Source organism: Hevea brasiliensis, chromosome 3, assembly GCF_030052815.1.
Source record: "Hevea brasiliensis isolate MT/VB/25A 57/8 chromosome 3, ASM3005281v1, whole genome shotgun sequence".
NCBI classification, from domain to species: Eukaryota; Viridiplantae; Streptophyta; class Magnoliopsida; order Malpighiales; family Euphorbiaceae; genus Hevea; species Hevea brasiliensis.
Window position 1 is genome coordinate 113,865,664 of NC_079495.1, and position 17,935 is coordinate 113,883,598.

The following is a 17,935-nucleotide window of genomic DNA, read 5'->3' on the forward strand; positions in this document are numbered from 1 at the left end:
TAATGCAGAAAATATGGAATTTAGAGTTTGACAATGGAATTTATAAAAGTTGATGAAATTAATGATTATGCTTGAGATTACTTATCTAAATGCTGTGCAATAATATACAAATCTGCTTAAAAATATCTATATATTACAATTACCCTCTTTCAAGGCATAAGGGTTCTAATAGCTGCCTGCTTAGAACTTCACCCCCCTTCATGGTGTTTTACGCGACACCCCTTACCCGTGTACAGATACCCAGTAAGCAATGTCACACTGCACCAGCACACTCTATTATACCTTAATTAACTTTTATCATGCTTTTGAATATAACTTATGAAATAAAATATCTTTGAGCCATTTTTCAAAATTATAATTTATTGAGGTTCCGAAGATTTTAAAGAAAATCCGGCAGAGTACCGGCTAAAAATGGAGAAAACAGTTCTTCGGAACCTGTGAAAAAAACACTTCCAATATTCATATTCAATCAATCCCAAACTCCAATATCAAAATCTCAACATTTTTCAATTTCATTTCTCAATCATTCGTCTCATGTGATAATCATGTATAAATCACAGAAAAACATTCACTTTTCCATTCACAAACACAATTCTCATTATTTACATGAACATCAAAATACATTTCATAAGTTCGATTACATATGAGAAAATAAAAATTAGTTACAAAATATCAAAATGAAATCTAGTGTCCTACCAATGCACTGTGGAGGGTGAGGTGACACGGACATTATGCAGAGCTGCAGGATGAACTCACCCAGTCTGCGGTCTACTGGGCTCACGATCAATATCTCCAGAACCTACGCGTGGTAAAAGCAACGCGCTAAGCAATAATGCTTAGTGGTGCAAATAATAAAATAGAAAGAAATAACATAAATAAATATGCATTGAATGAATATGTCTTATTTGTTTTGTATTTGAATATCCATTTGTTTCGTTAACTTTGTTCACTTTCAGTCATTTGGTTGCCCAAGTAATCTATACTGGACGAGTGGACTAGATAAACGGGTAACCTAGAATCGGTATCTAGTACCTCGCCGTCACACCATCGGTCACATGTGCATCTCCGGTGCAATGAGCTAATAAGTCAGAATGACAATAGTGTCGACACCATATTTTGGCCGATCCCTAGAATCAATAAAATTCTTCTTTGAACAGCTAATCACGTTTCCGATCCCTCTTTGATAGGCGGTCACATTTTCGATCTCTCCTCACAAAGAATTGAATTAATGCTGAGTCCTCATATTCATTAAGCCTCGCTGATCTCTCAAATCATTTACCGACCTCTCAAACCCGTTGTCGAATTTCCTGACATCAAGTATATTCGATCTCTGGTGATAAATAAAATGAACTGCACCAGATCTTTTCCTACCAGTTTATTGCCGACTCTCCTTTCGGAAGATTAAGAGCTAAAGTTTTGGTTCGGTTTAACGAGGGTTCCGATCTTAAGTGTTCAAGTTAAATTTTCAATTTTAATCAAGTCCCGTTCAGCATTTCTCCCCCACCGATCTCATGCTTATTGTGCTTTCCGATCTTTTATACTTAGATTAATAATGGCATTTAGTTCATGTTTCGCTATGCTCATACAATCAAATACTTAGGCAATTCAAAGATTTTCCAATCACATCCATTCATTGAACAAAAGAGATATTCCATTTCATTTCATAATTTGTACAAGTTATTCTGGTGAGATCACCTCAAATGATTTATTCTCTGCTCACTTCTCTCTCGTCCTCGCCCTCCTCCTCACTATCTTCACCATCGCCCCCGGGAGCCAGGTCGTCCATCCAAGAGAAGTCCTCTTCAGGATAGCGCTTTTGGAGTTCGGCCAAGAGATCCTTATGAGCATTCACATAGGCTCTGGCTATTCCCTTACACCATCTCTTCATCCTTTTCCTTAAGCTCTTTGTCTTTCTCCGAAAGCTCCTTATCCTTCGTTAAGCTCCTCTACAAGTTGAGCGACTGAAGGCAGTTGGCTGAAGTGCCCGGACTTCTCCGAGAGGCCATTCACTTTCGGCCAAGTCACGAGACCTTCGCCACTGGTTCTTCATGGTACTTCGCGGCCCTCGACTTGAGATATATAATCCCGAGCGGATGAGAGTTGGGACGGAGGGAAGCCAATTCCTGATTTTTCTTCGACCTCCTTACCAAAGGCGAATCTTTTCCAATCATGGTCCGGTTCACGGACACTCCACGCTTAGGCTCATGGTTCGAGTCAAGATATCGCCGAGACCACCCGGATAGTCATCCCGATCCTCCTGAAAGAAGATGGTAGATCCGTGACTTTGGCAAAATCGGGGTTCTCCCTAACGATCCGGTTATTCTTCAAGCGATCGATCGGTATTTGAGCGCCACGAGAAGAGGTCCTCCTAAGCTTCAAGAGGCTCCTTTCCGTGCTTGGAATAATCGAGAGAGGCGGGGCCGCTCTTCCAATCTAGAGGAGATTCGCGGCTTGATGGTCGGCGAACCCGAAGGTTGAGGTGGTCTCTTTGTATCTCCCTGTGTTCGTGGACGGTGTTTGAAGTCATTCCAACGCTTCATCTCTTTACTTTCAGGAAGATCTCTTTGTCCTTCTTCCGCTTCCTAGAACCCTCACCACCCGCCATACTCCGCACAAAGAAAAGGTTAGTGAGATCTCTAAGATCCCGAGCGAGATATAGAAAATACCAATGCCGAGTCGAGAGCGGAAGTTCGCGAGCTTGGCGGTGATCAGTTGCATGGTCCAATGGTGCGATTCGCGATCACCGCATGTGACAGGAATATTTTAGAGTGGCGGCTTGACTTTTCGGCTCCATCACCATTGAGCTTTCCTCTTGACTCAAGGTAATGTGCTTGGAAGGAGGCCCTGGTACCACCAGCTACGAGGAAAGTCCTCAGCGGCTGGATCTTTACTCCTCGGAATGAAGAACCTGGTTCTTCCAATTCTTAAGGGATGAGGCAGATCGGAAAAGAGTCCGCAATGAGGCTTCGCTGAAAGAACCAGTGTTAAATCATCCTTCGGCGAAGTTAGTCCAGGTAGCTCGGCGAACACCTTAGCCAGAGGTCCGATTCCCTTAGCTCGTGATAGACCTCGGAAAGCAACCAAGATCCGCCACGAGTTGGGGTGGATTTGAACAATGGATACTCGGTGAAATTTTAGGACCTCCTTATAGAAATCGCCTCAGAGGGAACCTCGCATCGGCCTTTAATCGCTCGTACACCATAACCATGTCATTCTCTTCAAAAGAGTGATCGATTCAAGATCGCCATTGCACTTGATCACCATATGAATCAGGACAAATGTTGTATTCTTGAACAAACGATTGCAGATCGGATTCGAAGAACCCGGAAGCTCGTCTATAGGAAGGGTCTCTCTCCTTGAAGGTGGTGCAAGCCTTGATGGTATGACCGACCCGACTGAGCAGAGACCCTAGGGGTTTAGGTTGCACTGGGCCCGATCGCTTCTTCTTCATCGACGATGACCATGAGAATCGAATGGAAGGAGGGCTCGCCGCTCTCGACCTTCGCACCGCTCATTTTCAAAAAACAAAGAACTTAAACTAAAAGAGGATTAAAGCCCTTACCGAGTCCGATCGCGCAAGAACTGAGAAAAGGAGAGAACTCTCAAGTTGCAACAAGAGGTCGAGAAAGGAATGAGAGAATAACTGGCTAACCCTCCCACCCCTATTTATACTAGTCCTAGCATTTAATGCTCGCGAAGTTCTAGGCAGCGAATAGATTGGTGGGACTTCGATACTGTTCTCAAATAACTCAATGTTCGAGATCGGTAATTAGAGATCGGCATAATGAGTTAAAAATTTTGAATAAAGGATCATTTAAGGGTCATTCGGGTAAAGAATCGATTGATAATCACATCGAGATAGGAAAATAATCAATGCAAAATAATAAGATGATAACCACAAAGTAAAGTCTTTATTTTCAAGAGATCGGATTACATCATTTGGGCGATCTCTAGGGATCGGATTACAATAAAGGTCTAACTACATCATTTGGGAGATCTCTAGAGATCCGATTACATTGAAGAATTACATCATTTGGGCGATCTCTAGAGACCACTAAAATCCTATCCGAAGGGCGATCTAAGGATCATTTATAATCGATCCAAGGATACCACCACCGATCTAAGGATCGCTTTATAATCGATCCCAAGGATATTGCCGACCGGATGCTTCATCCGCCGGAACACCCAATGTGGATCGAATCATTGAACACTCAATGTGATGAGAAGCCGAATGAACTCGCTTGAGCAACTCGAGATCGGTACAACCGAGGCCCGCAATACGGATCGGGCCAAATCCAGCTTCTCTCACCATCACAATTAGGATCATCCAATCACCGGATCGTAAATTTTCATCAGGAGAAAGGAAATCCATCGAAAAGATCAAAGCCTCGCTTATAGCCGTAACTTCTACCGAGCAATAGAACAAGGTAAGTAAGAAATGAAGAGAGGAAAGTCGATGAAGAAAATGTCTCACGCTGTGGGTATATATAGGGGAAAATGAGCATTTATTGGCGGAAAACGGTTGCAGACGCTCGAGAATCGAGATGCAATTAATGCTTGGACCGAATCCGCATCGATCAAGGGATAAAAGAGATCGGAGATAGGAGATCGCATGAGAGATCGGAATAGGAGCTAGGGGAGGATCGGAAGACAAAAAGAATAAGACAAATCCCAATAACCGCCGCCGAGAATGAGCCGAGGTAGTTAAAGCGTGGCAGACGAGATCTCCACCGCACGCCTAAGAATCGCCTCGCAATGTCGACAGTGCCAGGTATGTCATGACATCCTGTACATCCCAATCTCCACCGTTGATCTCACTTGTAAGGATGAATCCGGAACCCTTGGATCAAAAGAGAAGACGATACCAATATGCTTTTTCACTCTTAGCCCTCGATCGTTAGGACAAGAGGATTCCAAGACCGTCGATTAAAAGAGGAAAAGGACAAATATTCTAAGCGATCTCACCATTTGTTTTGATTCTCTTTAATTCTGAACATCCGATCATGTACTTCAAAATCTTGACCCTCCATCTCCTCAAAATAAATCTCGACCCTTCATGGGGAGCACCATTCCTATAAATACTGCATGAAAAACTGCTCAAGGACGAAAAAATATAGACAAGAGGTTGCTATTATCGTGGAGGAACTACAAACTTCATGCCGTGTGTTACTGTGCTGTTTTGTAGTGATTAAACAGACTGTTGAAACTAGTTTTCAGGCGTGTTTTCTTGAAAAGATTTTGAATCTGGAACTCTACATTTCCATTTGTTCATTATCTGGTCATACTCTCATCATCTCTGCTTTCTTTTCCTCTATTCAAGCTCAACTACCTTCCACCACGTTCTTACCTGGTTACCATTTAGCTAAAGCATCTCTCGGTTTCACGACAGACATCAACTCTCAGGCTGATCAATCCGCCATCTTCATCACTATTTACCATCTCATAGTTATTTCAATATATTTGGCTCCTCACAGACATCAACTCTCGGGCTGATCAATACGCCATCTTCATCGCTATTTACCACCTCACGCTTATTTCCAATATATTTGGCTCCTCATGGTAAGAGTTCATATTCTTGCTTTATTAAGTATTTGCGTTTACTTTTCAGACTTTCTTTGTTCTCTTTACGTGACGCGTTTTTCTCTTAGTTTATTCTAAGAATAAAAAATCTAAAAGAACGTTACTCTCAAATTATCTCTTTAGTGATCGGTCCATCATTTCATCAATTTTCGCTATTTCGAACACGAGCTTTTAGCTCCTAGTAGCGTGTAAGTGGTCGTGCAAAATATAGGTATCTGAACTTAAGGGTCTCTTTTAAAAGAGAAAGCTTGAATAACACGTCGGAAAATAGCCAAACTATTAGGTGACGTGAACGGAATTCGGCAAGATACCATGAAGAGGAATAAAACCAAAATAAACTAGACGTAATGCAGATCTGACATTAATAGGTATGCGTGAAATGACTACATGGAAGGTCGGTAAATCAGGTTTAGTATTACCCATTTAGTCATAGGGTATCAAGAAACCTTATCTCCAGCATTTTTGAATGCCAGAAACCTTAGTTTTAGGTTCTTGTGACATGTAGCTGAAATTGAAATTCGGGAGATCGGCAAAGCCCCTTCCAGGCTCCTGCTAATCCGAAAGAGATCGGAGGAGAGTTCTTATCCGGTCTCAGCTTAAAATTTTAATAAATACTTAATAGAGATTGGAGGAGAGTTCTTATCCGACCTCAATTCAAAATTTTTAATAAATATTTAAAAGAGATCGGAGGAGAGTTCTTATCCGGTCTCAGCTTAAAATTTTAATAAATGCTTAATAGAGATTGGAGGAGAGTTCTTATCCGGTCTCAGCTTAAAATTTTAATAAATACTTAAAAGAGGTCGGAGGAGAGTTCTTATCCGATCTCAAATTAAAATCTCTAATAAATATTTATTAGGGATCGGAAGAGAGTCCTTATCCGATCCCCAACCAAAATTTTAATGAATATCTAAAAGAGGTTCGGAAGAGAGTTCTTATCCGATCTTCTAAATTAAATTTTAAATAAAACATTCCTTTTCAAGTAAAATTAACATACAAAAGTAATTCACTAAGGTTGTCTCATTTACTTATGTATCTGGGTGATCCTAATCAGTGAAAAATCAAACATTCCTTTTACCAAAAGGACTAACATTCCCATACGAGCCTCCTAACTAATCTACAAAGGACGCAAAACTAAATCTACTTACCCTTATCAAGGGACGAGGTGGGGTGCCTAACACCTTCCCACCCGCTTACGGACCCGAACCTAGAATCTCTGCTTTGAAGTGGTTTCATTTTTAATTTATCTTCCTGAAGGGTTTTCTTTAGTTCCCCTCAAAACTAAGGTGGCGACTCCTCACTTTTTCCCACTTCGGTGAGTGATCGTCCGGGCGACCGCAAAATCCCATTACACAATAGGCACAAGGCCAAATATCAACACAAGGTCAGAATGGCTAAAAGCCATGAAATCCGCAGAATGGCATAATGCCATGTGCGATCGCTAATTGAACCCTATTGGCATGCCAAACTATCCAAACCAATCTTGTTAGGTATACTAGGGCATTTGATACTTTTGAATTCTTCAATTTTTGAATTTCAAGTTTTGGTGTCACTATTCACTTCATTGATCAACAAAAATGTTGACTTTTGGATAGAAAATAGGTGTATTGGTTTTAACACTCCCAATGTACCACATTTTGAATTTAAAACTTGTTGGAATTAATCACCAAATCCATTTTTAAGCTTAGCACTAAGGGGCAGAATTTTCAGCTTTTGTACCATAAATTTACTGTTCCATTAGGGACTGTTACAGTGGAAATTTGAGGAAATGGTAAACATGAAAGTTGTTCCTTATTTAGTGTAGTTGAATTTCTTTTTTTGAATCACTCCATTTGGAGTTTTGTAGCTCCAGATATGGTCCAAAAACCACAGCTGGCCGGATTTCCAATATGCAGAATTTACCAATTCTACAGTACAATGAACAGTGATTTCCATTGCCTTGTTGAATAGGTTCTGGTCATAATTTGGGATAGGCTTCTTCATGAAAGTTGTTTGTCTATATCTCATCTTGTTGCTGTAAAAAGTTCAGGTCAAATGGACCATTCTACAGTGAGTTATGGCCAAATGAATAGTTACTATTCATTTGGTCATTCTGCAGAGTTTGCTTGCAGGGTATCCGGATTGGGGCCAACTTTTGGTCCACTTGCTTTGGTCTTTTGGACATGGTTTCTTCAGAAAAATTGTGCCATTATAAGTCTAGTTTCATGCCCAATTGGCCAAACACTAATTGAACCTACACAGCCAAAGATATGACAGTCCAAACAGGCTGGACTCATAGCCTCCCTGCTGCTGTCACTAGGCAGCCTACCCATTTCAGTTTGCCATGCTATAGCTCACTCCAAATTATGGTCAACTTACCCCAAATGGTCACTAATTGACCATTAGAATGTACTTTAACAATTTCATAAGCCAAGTCTAATTTTCACTCCCAAACCCTAGCTCAAATTCAAGGTTTACACCAATTACCCTAGTTAGCACACCAATTCATTATACATGTGTATATATACCTTAAACATCATCTTTAGTCCACTCTAAGTCCATCAAAACAATCACTCTTATCCCTTCCTTAGGGCTGCGAAATTCAAGGAGTACAAATACATAAATTTAATTCATTAAATACAAAAATCCATACTTATTTTAAGTCCTTAATATGGAATAAAAGAAGTATAAATATAAATAGGCACTAACCTTTTGTAGGGCAGAATTTTCCAAGTTTAATCTTCACTTTCTTTCCTTTTCTAGGCTTCCAAACACTTCCCAAGAGGTATAGATAAGTTTTTAGTGAATAGAGTAGGAAGATTTATGGTGAAAAGAAGAGAGAAATGGAGCTTGCTTGAGGTTTTAATGGAGGTTGGGTCTAGGGCATGAATTTCGGCTACATTTGGGGAAGAAGAAGGCAGCTGTATTTTTTTAATTCCTTAGGTCACATTTGTCTCTTTTTATTAGTTAATTAGTTGGTTGTTTAATTGTGATTGGAGGGAACTTCAAATGACATCATAATGATTTCATAAATGAGCCATTTTTATAATTTTATATTCTTTTCTTCTCTAATTATTTTAAATTTAATTTTTAGCAATATTTATTCATATTTTATGTCATATTAATTATTTACTCAACTGGACAAGTCGGCCAAAAATCGTCTCTGAAGGCGAAATGACCAAAATGCCCTCCGTTCGGCTTAACGGGTCAAAATTGTCTGTACCGATTGAAAAATTTTTCTAAATATTTTCTTGGCATTCTAATGCCATAGGAACCTCAATGACCCTTCTCTGAAGTCCCAAAAATTATTTTATGAATTTTTCCAGTCTAGGGCTCCTAGTTGTAAGAACCGCAACTTCCCTCTGGGTTACCCATCGCTTGGGCACCGGCTCATTTGACGTAGTTGTATTTTATTTTCTAAAATTTTTACTAAATTTTTCTTTTTAATATTTGAGTTAATTATGGTTCCTGACTTTAGTTTAAATATTTTTCCGGACGTTCTAGCTGTCCGGACCGACACCGGTCACCGGAACAGTGGAATGTACGGAGTTGCTACAGGGAGGGTGTTACAACTCTTCTCCTCTAATTTAAATTTCATCCTCGAAATTTTACCTGATGCAAACAGTTGAGGGAACTATTGCCTCATCATCTCTTCACTTTCCCAAGTTGCCTCCTCGGTGTTGTGGTGCCTCCAAAGCACTTTCACCAGTGGAATCTGCTTATTCCTCAATTCTTTCACTTACCGAGCCAGAATCCGTATGGGTTCTTCTTCATATGTCAAATCCGGTTGTACTTCAATTTCTTCCATGGAGGTGACATGTGAAGGATCTGAGCGGTATCTTCTTAGCATAGACACATGGAACACATTGTGGATCTTGTCCAGCTTTGGTGGTAAAGCTAGCCTGTAGGCTACTGGTCCCACACGTTCAATGACTTCATATGGGCCAATGAACCTAGGGCTCAACTTACCTTTTCAACCAAACCTCAAGACCTTTTTCCACGGTGACACCTTGAGGAACACTTTATCGCCAACCGCATATTCTATTTCTTTTCTTTTCAAGTCGGCATAGGATTTTTGTCTGTCTGAGGCAACCTTCAGATTGGCTTTGATTAGTTTTACTTTCTCCTCACTGCTTTACTGTGTCCGGCCCTACGCTTTAACTCGCCTAATTCAGTCCAAAGACACTGGAGTTCTACATTTTCTTCCATACAGTGCTTCATATGGGGCCATTTGGATGCTAGCTTGGTAGCTATTGTTGTATGCAAATTCTGCCAGTGGGAGGTATCTATCCCAACTTCCCTCAAACTCAATGACACAACTCCTCAGCATATCCTCAAGGACCTGACATATATTTCATGTTATTGTTATCATTTTAGTTCAATAGTTGTATTAATTCAATTGATTCAATTGTTTACCTGGATTACTCTTTCTGATTGCCCATCCGTCTGAGGATGAAAAGCTGTGCTGAAGTGGAGTTGTGTACCCAAGGACTCATGCAACTTCTTCCAAAATCTCGATGTAAACCTTGGGTCTCGATCAGATATGATGGAAAGTAGAATTCCATGCAGTCTAACTATCTCAGCGATATACACTCGCTAACTTCTTCAGTGAGTAGTCGGTCCCACTGGCGAAAGTGTGACTTCGTCAATCTATCTACTATCACCCTTACTGCATCATGTTTCTTCTGGGTGAGAGGTAGACCACTTACAAAATCCATGGTGACCGATCCCATTTCCATTCTGTATGCGATAGGTCAGAGCAAACCCGATGGAACTTGATGTTCACCTTGACTTGTGACATGTCAAACTTTTAGTCACATAGTCACTATGTCTTTCTTCATACTGTGCCACCAACATCAAGCTTGATCATGATACATCTTTGTACTTCACGGTGCATAGCATAAACACTGGTATGTGCCTCTTTCGAATCACGGCTTTCAATTCCCCATTATCCTGTACACATATTCTTCCTTTGTAGTAGAGACACCCATCTGCTTTCACCTCATAGTCGCTTGCTTTTCCTTAGAGATTTTGCTCATAATAGCCATTAGCTTCTCATCTACTTTCGCCCATATAAAATCTCAGAATGAGTTTGGCCTCACTTGCAACTCAGCCAAAATAGCTCCATCTCGAACCAAAGATAGACGGGCATTCAATGATCTCAAAGCTGTGATGGATTTTCTACTCAAAGCATCAGCAACTACATTTGCCTTCCCGGGATGGTAGTCAATTACACAATCATAGTCCTTCAGGAACTCAATTCATCGCCTCTGTCTAAGGTTGAGCTCCTTCTGGGTTGCCAAGTATTTCAGGCTTTTGTGGTCCGTGTAAATGTAGCACTTTTCACCATACAAGTAGTGTCTCCATATCTTCAGTGCGAAGATAATTGCTGCAAGCTCTAGATCATGGGTAGGGTAATTCTGTTCATGTGGCCTTAGCTGTCTGGAAGCATAAGTGACCACCTTCCCCTCTTGCATCAATACACACCCTAACCCATTATGAGAGGCATTACTGTAGACCACAAAGTCCTTTCCTGACATTGGCTGTGTTAACATTGGTGCCTCTGTTAACATAGCCTTCAACTTCTCAAAACTGGTCTGACACTTGTCATTCCAGTCAAATCTGACATTCTTGTGTAACAACTTGGTCATTGGAGCAGCTATTAAGGAAAATCCCTTCACAAATCTTCTGTAATACCCAGGTAGCCCCAAGAAGCTTCTGACCTCAGTTGTATTCCTGGGAGGCTTCCATTCCATCACTGCTTCTATTTTCTTGGGATGCACCCTAATCCCATCAGCTGACACTATGTGTCAAAGGAATGCAATCTCATTCAACCAAAAGTCACACTTGGACAACTTAGCATACAGCTTCTTTTCTCTCGTGGGTTTGCGAACAATCCTCAAATGCTCATCATGTTCTTCCTCGGTCTTGGAATACAGAATATCATCAATAAAGACCACTACGAACCGATCTAGGTATGGATGGAAGATACGGTTCATAAGGTCCATAAATGCCGCTGGTGCATTTGTTAGGCCAAAGGGCATCACCAGAAACTCATAATGCCCATACCGGGTCCTGAATGCAGTCTTGGGCACATCTACATCCTTCACCCTCAACTGATGATACCCTGATCTGAGATCAATCTTAGAAAATACTCCTGCTCCCTTCAACTGATCAAACAGATCATCAATTCTAGGCAACGGATATTTGTTCTTCACACTACTTTATTCAATCGCTTCAATCGATACATAGCCTCAAAGTCCCATCCTTTTTCTTTACAAACAGCACTGGAGCTCCCCATGGTGACACACTGGGGCGTATGAACCCCTTATCAAGCAACTCTTGCAACTGAGTTTTCAACTCCCTCAATTCCATGGGTGCCATCCTATAAGGAGCAATGGAAATGGGTGCTGTACCCGGCAGTGTCTCAATAGCAAATTCAACTTCCCTTTCTGGTGGCAAACCAGACAACTCTTCAGGAAATACTTCTGGGAAGTCTCTTACTGTGGGTATGTCACTCAGGTTTGGCTTAGCCTGCCTAGTATCCACCACATGTGCTAGGTAGGCTTCACAGCCTTTTCTCATCATTCTTCTTGCAACTGTGGCTGAGATGACATTGGACAAGAAATCTGTCCTTTCCCCCACAACAGTGATCTCATTACCTTCAGAAGTTTTTAAAGAAATTCTCTTCAATTTGCATTCAACTATTGCCTGATGACGTGAAAACCAGTCCATTCCCAAAATCACGTCAAACTCATGGAAGGGCAACTCAATTAGGTCTGCCAAGATTCATACCCCTGAATGCTTAACGGGCAACCCTTGTACACTTTGTCCACTACCACACTGTGGCCCAATGGATTAGTGACCAGAATGTCTTGGTCACTCTCCCCTACTAGTATCCCCCTTTCTACGGGTAAGTTGATGCAGATGTATGAATGAGTAGATCTTGGATCCACCAATGCAGGCACAGAAGTATTGTAGAGGAGAACGCACTACGATGACGTGGGGCATCTTGCTCCTCCCGAGCTCAGGCATAAGCTCGGCAGTGGTCTACTATCCGGCCTCTCTCGCAGCTCGATGTGCCTCTGTGATGGTCCCACTACGTTAGATTTGCCAGATTTCCTACCCCATTGTGGTGTAGGAGCAGAGTCTGTCGCTTGTGTTGGAGCATTGTAGTAGTTCGCTGGACGCTTCTTCAACTGATGCTCTATTGACCCACACCTTAAGTAGGCAGCAGTCACTCTCCAACACTCCCCCTTATGCCATTTCAAACAGTGTGGGCATGCAGAAGATGCTGGGGCTGGTCCCCTGAACCCCATCCCTGGAGAGCTGCCCACTGATGGTGTGGACTGACCTCTCCTAGGGGTAAACTGTGGCCTGGGCCCCTGAGACTGACCCTGACCTTGTGGCTGGCCTGAACTCTGTGCAGGTGGACCCTTAAACTTCTTCCCAAATGCAGGAGATGAACTAGACTGACCTGGGCCCCTCTTCTACTGTCTTTCCCTTCTAGTCTGCTCACTGATTCTTACTTTTTCAACCTTTATTGCAGCTTCCACTAACTTTGTAAAGTCTGTGATTCCCAAGGCAGTAATCATGATCTTTATATTATCATTTAATCCTTCTTCAAATCTCTTACACCTTTCATCTTCATTAGGGAGTATCTCCCTTCCATAGCGGCTCAATCGGACAAATTCCTTCTCATACTCGGCCACTGACAGCTGTCTCTGCCTCAGATTAATGAACTCTCTTCTTCTCTCTTCCAGGTATACACTACCCACATATTTCTTCTTAAATTCGGAGAGGAAGAAGTCCCAAGTTATAACTTCTGGCTGCACTTCACTGGATACCGTGTCCCACCATTCATATGCATCATCTTGCAGCAGAGATACGACAGCTTCCAAATTTTGCTCTGGGGTGCAGTGGAGTTGTTTTAAAACTCTGCCTGTTCTGTTCAACCAATTTTTGGCTGCAACATAATCATCTTCTCTCTTGCCAAAGAAATCCACTGCTCCAAACTTTCTCAATTTTTCCAGGTGTGATTTTGGTTGTGGAGGTGGTGGTGGTGGTGCTGGCATTACCCCAGCCATTTGTCTGAAGAATTCGGCCATTTGCTGAAACATGGCCTGTAGAGGCTGAGCAGGCGGAGCAGGTTCTCCCATACCCCCAGTCTCAGCTGCTGCAGGTGGAGCATGACTCTCCACTTCCTCCTCAACTGCTCTCTGTGACGTAGGGTCCATATCCTATTCAAAATAACAAAGACAAACAGATCTGCATTAGTGTCACCTCGACTCTTACAAATGCAATGCATGGTATGGACTCAATCTAGGCCCAGAAACGCCTAAACCGTGCTCTGATACCACTAAATGTGACACCCCTTACCCGTGTACAGTATACCCGAGTAAGCAATGTCACACGGTGTACCGGCACACTCTATTATACCTTAATTAACTTTTATCATGCTTTTGAATATAACTTGTGAAATATAATATCTTTGAGCCATTTTTCAAAATTATAATTTATTGAGGTTCCGAAGATTTTAAAGAAAATCCGGCAGAGTACCGGCTAAAAATGGAGAAAACAGTTCTTCGGAACCTGTGAAAAACACTTCCAATATTCATATTCAATCAATCCCAAACTCCAATATCAAAATCTCAACATTTTTCAATTTCATTTCTCAATCATTCGTCTCATGTGATAATCATGTATAAATCACAGATAAACATTCACTTTTCCATTCACAAACACAATTCTCATTATTTACATGAACATCAAAATACATTTCATAAGTTCGATTACATATGAGAAAATAAAAATTAGTTACAAAATATCAAAATGAAATCTAGTGTCCTACCAATGCACTGTGGAGGGTGAGGTGACACGGACACTATGCAGAGCTGCAGGATGAACTCACCCAGTCTGCGGTCTACTGGGCTCACGATCAAGATATCTCGGAACCTACGCGTGGCAAGCAACGCGCTAAGCAATAATGCTTAGTGGTGCAAATAATAAAATAGAAAGAAAATGAAATAAATATGCATTGAATGTATATGTCTTATTTGTTTTGTATTTGTATATCCATTTGTTTCGTTAACTTTGTTCACTTTCATTCATTTGGTTGCCCAAGTAACCTATACTGGACGACTGGACTGGATAAACGGGTAAACTGGCACTGGGTATCTAGTACCTTGGGCTGTCACACCATCGGTCACATGTGCATCTCCCAGGCAGTAACAGCCTAATAAGTCAGAATGACAATAGGCACAAGACCAAATATCAACACAAGGTCAGAATAGCTAAAAGCCATGAAATCACAGAATGGCATAATGCCATGTGCAGTACTGCTAATTGAACCCTATTGGCATGCCAAACTATCCAAACCAATCTTGTTAGGTATACTAGGGCATTTGATACTTTTGAATTCTTCAATTTTTGAATTTCAAGTTTTGGTGTCACTATTCACTTCATTGGTCAACAAAAATGTTGAATTTTGGATAGAAAATAGGTGTATTGGTTTTAACACTCCCAATGTATCACATTTTGCATTTAAAACTTGTTGGAATTAATCACCAAATCCATTTTTAAGCTTAGCACTAAGGGGCAGAATTTTCAGCTTTTGTACCATAAATTTACTGTTCCATTAGGGACTGTTACAGTGGAAATTTGAGGAAATGGTAAACATGAAAGTTATTCCTTATTTAGTCTAGTTGAATTTCTTTTTTTTGAATCACTCCATTTGGAGTTTTGTAGCTCTAGATATGGTCCAAAAACCACAGCTGGCCGGATTTCCAATCTGCAGAATTTACCAAATCTATAGTACAATGAACAGTGATTGCCACTGCCTTGTTGAATAGGTTCTGGTCATAATTTGGGGTAGGCTTATTCATGAAAGTTGTTTGTCTATATCTCATCTTGTTGCTGTAAAAATTTCAGGTCAAATGGACCATTCTACAGTGAGTTATGGCCAAATGAACAGTTACTGTTCATTTGATCATTCTGCATAATTTGCTTGCAGGGTATCCGGATTGGGGCCAACTTTTGGTCCACTTGCTTTGGTCTTTTGGGCATGGTTTCTTCAGAAATATTGTGCCATTATAAGTCAAATTTCATTTCCAATTGGCCAAACACCAATTGAACCTACATAGCCAAAGATATGGCAGTCCAAACAGGCTGGACTCACAGCCTCCCTGCTGCTGTCACTAGGCAGCCTACCCATTTCAGTTTGCCATGCTATAGCTCACTCCAAATTATGGTCAACTTACCCCAAATGGTCACTAATTGACCATTAGAATGTACTTTAACAATTTCATAAGCCAAGTCCAATTTTCACTCTCAAACCCTAGCTCAAATTCAAGGTTTACACCAATTACCCTAGTTAGCACACCAATTCATTATACATGTGTATATATACCTTAAACATCATCTTTAGTCCACTCTAAGTCCATCAAAACAATCACTCTTATCCCTTCCTTAGGGCTGCCGAAATTCAAGGAGTACATATACATAAATTTCATTCATTTAATTCACAATTCCTTACTTATTTTAAGTCCTTAATATGGAATAAAAGAAGTATAAATATAAATAGGCACTAACCTCTTGTAGGGCAGAATTTTCCAAGTTTAATCTTCACTTTCTTTCCTTTTATAGGCTGCCAAACACTTCCCAAGAGGTATAGACAAGGTTTTAGTGAATAGAGTAGGAAGATTTATGGTGAAAAGAAGAGAGAAATGGAGCTTGCTTGAGGTTTTAATGGAGGTTGGGTCTAGGGCATGAATTTCGGCTGCATTTGGGGAAGAAGAAGGCAGCTGTATTTTTTTAATTCCTTAGGTCACATTTGTCTCTTTTTATTAGTTAATTAGTTTGTTGTTTAATTGTGATTAGAGGGAACTTCAAATGACATCATAATGATGTCATAAATGAGCCCTTTTTCTCATTTTCTATTCTTTTCTTCTCTACTTATTTTCAATTTAATTTTTAGCAATATTTATTCACATTTTATGTCATAATAATTATTTACTCAACTGGACAAGTCGGCCAAAAATCGTCTCTGAAGGCGAAATGACCAAAATGCCCTCCGTTCGGCTTAACGGGTCAAAATTGTCTGTATCGATTGAAAATTTTTTCTAAATATTTTCTTGGCATTCTAATGCTATAGGAACCTCAATGACCCTTCTTTGAAGTCCCAAAAATTATTTTATGAATTTTTCCCCAGGTCTAGGGCTCTTCGTTGTGAGAACCGCAACTTCCCTCTAGGTTACCCATCACTTGGGCACCGGCTCATTTGACTTAGTTGTATTTTATTTTCTAAAATTTTTACTAAATTTTTCTTATTAATATTTGAGTTAATTATGGTTCCTGACTTTAGTTTAAATATTTTTCCGGACGTTCTAGCTGTCCGGACCGACACCGGTCACCGAAACAGTAGAATGTACGGAGTTGCTACAGGGAGGGTGTTACAGTTTCAACTAGTTATTTCTCAATGTAAGGCTATTAATAAGTCACAAATAACTTGTTTTATTAGAATAGATTTGAAAACACTTACTCTCCCAAATTTGCCTCTATTATGGATAATTGTGATGAAGTGCTCAATTCTAGCTCCATAGGCACATCTCAATTTCCTATCTCCACTAATGTAGCACACATTTTCAAAAGATCAAAAGGTCTTTAGAGAGGTTGTATTGGGGTTAAGGGGTGATGATTTGGCTACTAATGAAGGGTCTTTAGGAATATGAGGGTAGCTTTTATGTTCAAAGTTCTAAGTATACCAAGTTTATTATGCTAATTTTGTATGGGAAAAGGGGGTTCTTTATAGTGCTAAGCATACCCCTTTTTTCTCTTTTTTTTTTTTTTGGTATCTCTCCTTTCCCCCAAACTTTTATTGAGTTGGAAAGGCAAGATTTTCCTTGATGCACACTCACACTCTTTTTGGTTTTTCACATCCTCTTCCTATGTCTTCTTTTACACTTGATATACCTATCCTTTGCAGACTAGGCTTCCTCAAAAAGGGTAAGGTGAGTGTTTAGGCAAGGGGCTAGGTGAATTTTTATGGGTAAACAAGGAAATTTATAGAGGAAAAGTATAGGCTCGAATTGGCTACAAGGCATATATATATATATATATATATATATATATATATATATATATATATATATATATATATATATATATATATATATTGACTAGGGTTGTTGAAGCTTAATGAGGCTATGTCAAATAATACCTTAATCATCTCTTTATCAAGTATATGATAGGATTTCACCTCGATATGTAACACCCCCATTTGCATAGCCTGGTATATTTCACTGTTTCGGTGATCGGTGTCGGTCTGGATAATTAAGAGGATTAGAACCACATCTAAGATAACTAAATAAGCCATAAACAC